Here is a 6,000-nt window from a genome sequence, read left to right as displayed (position 1 = left end):
CGGCGGGCGGTGCGGCGGCGGCTTCAGGGCCACGGACTCGACTTGCGTGGTCCCGCTTTACTGTTGTGTAGCTGCTCGTAACCAGTTGTGGTCCCTTCTGGTTCTCACGCATTCAGAACTACTAGTTTAAGATCACGCCCCCATGAGCACGACACCTTCTAAGTTCAAGGACGCATCGATCTTTTATTGTTTCGCTCACTCGAGGGCAAAGCGCTCACCTGCCGGTCGCTATTCTCCACCCTGGCAAATCAGCTGTTTTTAAAATAGAAGCGACCAGTAGGGGGCGCATCCGTGTGCTGCCGAACTTTACCTGATCACACGGAGAGAGCACGAGAGGAAAAAAAAAAAAGATGTCTGTGTATGATGTCCATGTCTCAATAAATTATGTTCTATTGATCCAAATTCTTAGTTTTACCTTTTTATTTAGATTCTGACGAAAGCTTGTAGTCTTTGTTTACAACGGTCTCGCATTGATTTACCAGTTGAAAGTATAAAAGAATAAATAACCCAACAGTCCAGCTTTTCCTCAGGCTTTATAGGTCTCGACAGTAATCTGTTTCTCTGACAGTTATTGTTTTGCAACGCGGTGGATTTATTACGTTTATAATGGAAATAGTATTACCTTTTTTTTTTTTTTTTGTTCTTTTTTTTTGTTGTTCCATGAAGCAAAGGGGACATGATTTTTTTTGCTGCAAGTCTTGTAAGTAATGTTTGGCTGACTGACAGTTAATGTATGTACTGCCTCGCCACGCTCAGGCTGTGCACGAGGATGTAATGAATATTCTTCAGGTGGAGAGGTCTGAATGAAAATGTCCTGGGATACATTTTCTGTAATCACATTTTTTTTTTTTTTTGTTATGTTCATGATTTCTGAGTCTCTGTAATACCCAGTGTTTCTCAGGATGGGGGAATTTACGGGACACAAACAGCTCATACTTGAGGATTAATTCACTTTCATGCACAGGTCGTTCTGACGGAAAATGTTCCTGCGTTGTCGTCGTGCTTGTTTCCAGAGTTTTACGGCTGAGCTGCAGCGAAGCCGCCTCTAATCCACCAAACGAGGGAATCGAGTAATTTGTCACAGAGTCGGCAGATCAGATCTAACCTTTGTCGTGAAAAAAAAAAAAAAAAAAGACGTGCAGCGTTTGTGTCTGTTTGTGAAGAGGCCTTTTTTCTAAATTTAGAGTCGTCGCATGTTGGTGCATTTGTAATCTTAGAGGTCCATCACACACTTGTCCTGGATGCAGTGACTCGATACTGAAAATCAGAACCGCGGTCGCTTCTAACACTGAAGATGCATTCCAAATAGCATACTTTTACTTTTAGTAAGTACTGCAGCTGCCCTCACAAAGTACACACTATAGCGTGCAGTATGCATTCAACCGGCACATAATACTTCCTCGTCACATGGCACCGTGACCTTTGACCCTCTGACATCTGCTACGTTTGCTGCTGCATCCCTCGGCGTTGATTTATTTGTCTCGTACCTTCCAACGTAGTTATTTTAACCCAAAGTACTTTTGTTGCCTGAACCCAACTGAGTAGCGTTCCTGTGAAGCCGTAAGTTTATTTTATAAATATTGTATGCATGTAGCAAACAGAAATGTACACGTGTTTCTGGCTTTTGTAGGAAAACACACAATAGATGAGATCAATGTTGCATTAGGATACGTTGCTGCTCTCTTAGGGACTATTTCTTTGGTATAAAGTAGTTCCAATGAAGTCGTTTGACGAGGTGCAAGTTGATTATTAGTATTTTATTTTTTGGGACGATTTGAGTGTCATGTTTTTTCCATATTCTGCAGAGGAGTTTCTGTGTGAAATGAGCCTCTATGGCTGCGCATTAAGCTATAAACGAACGTAACCTTCCTCGCTGTGCCGAGGCTTCCCGCCTCCTGGCTTCTCCATAGAGCCCGCTTCAAATCAACCATGTGAAGGAGACCTTAGAGCGCTGGAGCAGATGATACGTTGCAGCGCACTGCGGTTCTTTTATGGAGATGCAGCACCGGGTGTAGTCATCAGAGGCCAAAATAGGTCAGTCCGGAGGGAGGCGGAGTGGTGGAGGGGGGGGAATAGCATCGCTATCGTATAAGAAATCGTTCGGGATGCATTATGACCCGGAGTCCTAATTTGAGGAAGGGCCATCCTCTTCACGTGCCGTTCAATTTTTCATTCGAAAATGCAAGAAAACCGGCATCAAATATTCATTGGACATCGCTAAGAAAAAAGGAAATCAAATTCAATATTTACTACTCTGCTATACGAGCGGGAGGACTAATGAGCTCTTACGAACAAGAGCCATGAAGCAGGTTGAAACACTGCGCGTCTATAATATTCCTTTGTATGTTTTTTTATCCAGGGGCCCCTTTCAGCTCTGCAGCCGTCAGATTCTCACTTCCAGTTTGCGGCCCTGCGAGTTCTCTGCTGCCAGATCATCACGGCTCTGATGTGGAAACACTCGGCAGAAGAACCAGTGTGTTTGGCCGCTGATGAATGAAAAGTTCTTCCTCCCAAACACACACACACACACACTCTCACACACTCCAGATGAAGATTAATTACCACGGGTATTATTACAGACGTGATTATTCAGTTCCTTGAGCAAAATGCTAAATCTTTGATCCCGTGAATGGACGGAGGAGGTGGATTAAACCAACATTTCTGGTATTTATTTCTTCCTTATTGGGATGTTGTTCCTTTTGTAATCCAACAGGTTGTCAAAGGAGAAGCAGCTTGACGCACTTGTTGGATTCAGATGTCCATCACATGGCATTTAAAGGAAACAATGCACTCGTGTAATCCAGAGTTGTCGTCATTGTATAACAATAGAGTCTCCGTGAACACATCTTTGGCGTCCCTGAACATTTTATTACTTCTAAGATGATTTATCAGCCGCTCATCTATCGGCACACTGGTGGAAACCTCCTGTTTTAGGGTTTTTACTTCTCCTCCCACCATGAAACTGTGGAGCAGCTCTCGGTCCATAAACAGTGTGACGCTCAACATGTGTTACGAACGTCTGTAATTTAGCACCTCACACCAAATAGTTGATTAACTTCAACGCCAAGTTTGATAATAGACCCAATATATAACATATTCATTGGAATAATACTGATTATTTGCTGGTTCCAGCTCCACAGATGTGATCTGCTGCTCTCTTCTGTTTAACTCACAGTATATGGAGCATCTCTACTTTTTAAACTCTTAGTAAAACCAAACAAGAAGGTTGAAGACGACGATTGTGGGGCGTTGTGATGCTGGACATCATCTGAAATGTTACAGACTATAATGATTCATTAAAAAAAACAATCTTTTTATTGCATGTTGAATGTAGAGCAGGTGTGCATATATATATATATATATATATATATATATATATATATATATATATATGTGTGTATACATGTATCAATCCGCTGCCCCAGGTGAAGCTGTGGTCACTGAAGCTTCAACCTTCTCTCCATCTTCTGACTCACTGACAGAGAGCTGCAGAATCAAACAACAAAAAATAGACTTCTTCTGCATGGAGGGAGGGAGGTGAGCGGGGAAATGGCCTCTGTGCTTTTTTTTTCTAGTCAGTCTCTCCCTCTCTCTCTCTCTCTCCCTCTCTCTCTCTTTTCATTTCATTTCTATAAATAGACAGACGCTTGGCAGCTGAGGGGTAGTCCACGCAGAACAAATGCACCCCCTGGCTGTTTCACTTCATTCCCCACATAATGAGGCATACGGAACGCGCGCAGATCGCCGCCGTCACTTCCACTCTTCCCCAGGACCGAGGCAGGCGGGCGGGCGGGGCCACGCGTTGCCACAGAGACGAGGATGTTGGGCAGTGGGCCCTCCTCCCCCTGAGCATGCACCGGTCAAGCTGACCCCTCCGTCCCCGTCCCCCCCCCCTTCTTCCTCCCTTTCCTTCGGCACCGTAAGGCACGAGGAAGACGAGCGTGGAGTCCAGTGTCCCGCGCTCGTCTCCTGCCTGTCTCTGATGTAATGGAGTCAGTGCGGGTATCCCTCTCTCGCGCATCTTCCTTCGGCGAATGTATTCCGGACCAGTGAACCACTGAATGCTCAGCTGCAGAAGGGCTCTCTCTCTCTCTCTCTCTCTCTCTCTCTCTCTCTCTCTCTCTCTCTCTCTCTCTCTCTCTCTCTCTCCCTCTCTCCACAGACGAGCGGTGCTGTATGTGTGCAAATACTGGTCTCTGTGGATCCTGTTTGGAGCTGGAGGCGCATGCAGAGAGAAAGCCTCGCACCTATCTGCATTGCACTCTGTGTGTGTGTGTGTGTGTGTGTGTGTGCACAGGCTGTATTAGTGCAGGGTATAGTCAAGGTTGTGTGGCGTTGTATGAGGAGCACCCCGGCTCTTCTTCTCTGTGTGATTATGTGCAGCTTTCCAGGCTGCTCGTCTGGCTGATGGGCTGGATGCTAAAAGCATGGTTTCAGCTCGTGAGCCCGTGCGAGTGTTTCAGATGTCTGTCTGTTTGCAGACTCTGACACTTTACAGGCACAATGAGAGCACAGTGAAGGCCGAGTTTGAAGATGTGCGTGGTCGGAAGTAGCGCCCTTGGCCTGGTTCCGGCGTCGCGGCTGGTGTGCGATCCCATCTCCAGATGGTCCGTAGTTATTAATGCAGCGGCTGCGGGCCTTTTTTTTTTTTGGCTTGTGGCCCTGTAAAGTGAAGCAACTGTACTTGTGATTACAGGTTATTGCCAGAGATGGGCTTGTCTCGCTCAGGCGGGTTGAGCTTAAGGATTTCATGGAGTGGTGAGGTATGAAATATTACAAAAAGGAGTCAGAAAATCGAAAAATCATTTTCTGTGACAACTTGGGGCCCCTCAGATTTAATTTAGTCCAAGTTTTGAGATGTGTCTTTAAGATGTGTTGCCACTCCAACACCAGATAAAAAGAATCTCCTCCTGTTGTCCTTGTAATGAAAAATAACATTTAATGCAATGCAGGTTGTTCCAGAAATGACGTCTAAAGGGCGAATTATACTCCTGCAACGACAACTCTCTTTAGTCAACACTAGTTTTCGCTAAAGAAAATGTCCCAATGAAGTCGACGGGCGGCGCGTCGAGGGGATTATTTAGAGCGCGTTACTCCCCAACTCACACGAGCTGTGACAAGCGGTCGCAAGGAGACTGGCTTTGTATGAACGGGTTACAAACACAACACTATTGCCCCAGAGCAACAGTTTGGGTTGATATTTAGCTGCTTCAGTGAGCGATCAGATGAAAGACACACAGTGTACAAAGACATTTTGCTTTCTGAGAATTTAAAATGTAATTTTGCAGAGTTGTGAGCTCTGAAATGAAATTGAAATTCTATTCACCTGCATCACAACGTGGTGAAGGCAGTTATTGCCAAACTTAAGCAAATAGAACCAAAACCCCTGCGCATGACCAGATAGCACCATGGGTAATTGAGTTTTTTTTATTTTCTAGTTTGGGTGAACTGACCTTTTTTTAAAGAACTTTTCATTCCACTTGCTAAGTCCATACACACTCCATGCGTCGTTTAAAGTGAGTCCTCGAGAGGTTTGGTTGGTGCGTTGCTTTGTGTCTGACCCCCACCAACACACACACACACACACACACACTCATACACACACACATTCACCGGGGCCAGGAAGTGGCCCTCCAGCTTTGAGGTCTTTAGACCCTGATGCGAGGTGACGCTTTACCTTTCTCATTTCACAGCTTCGCTGTTCATTACTGTCCGTCATAAGCGGATGTCGCCCAGGGGCGATGTCAGTGTTAAGTCCCCCGATGAACCTCCACCACCTCCCCTCCTCCTCCTCCTCTCCCCCTCCTTCTCTCACCAGCCGGGCCCCACTGTGTCACGCCTCGCTGTTTGAAAAAACAACAACAACAACAACAAAAAAACGTTTTATTCCACTGAAGTTGTTGCGACTCCAGCCTACAAATTATCAGCATGTGCAGAGTGCCGAGCGCAGCACGGGGAGACGAAGAAAATACAGGTCACAAAGTGCAAAAGCGGCACTAT

This window comes from Clinocottus analis, unplaced genomic scaffold (assembly GCF_023055335.1).
Source record: "Clinocottus analis isolate CAN_PGR_092001 unplaced genomic scaffold, fCliAna1.0.p SCAF_17, whole genome shotgun sequence".
In the NCBI taxonomy this organism is placed as follows: domain Eukaryota; kingdom Metazoa; phylum Chordata; class Actinopteri; order Perciformes; family Cottidae; genus Clinocottus; species Clinocottus analis.
Note: the sequence above shows the minus strand (reverse complement) of the source record.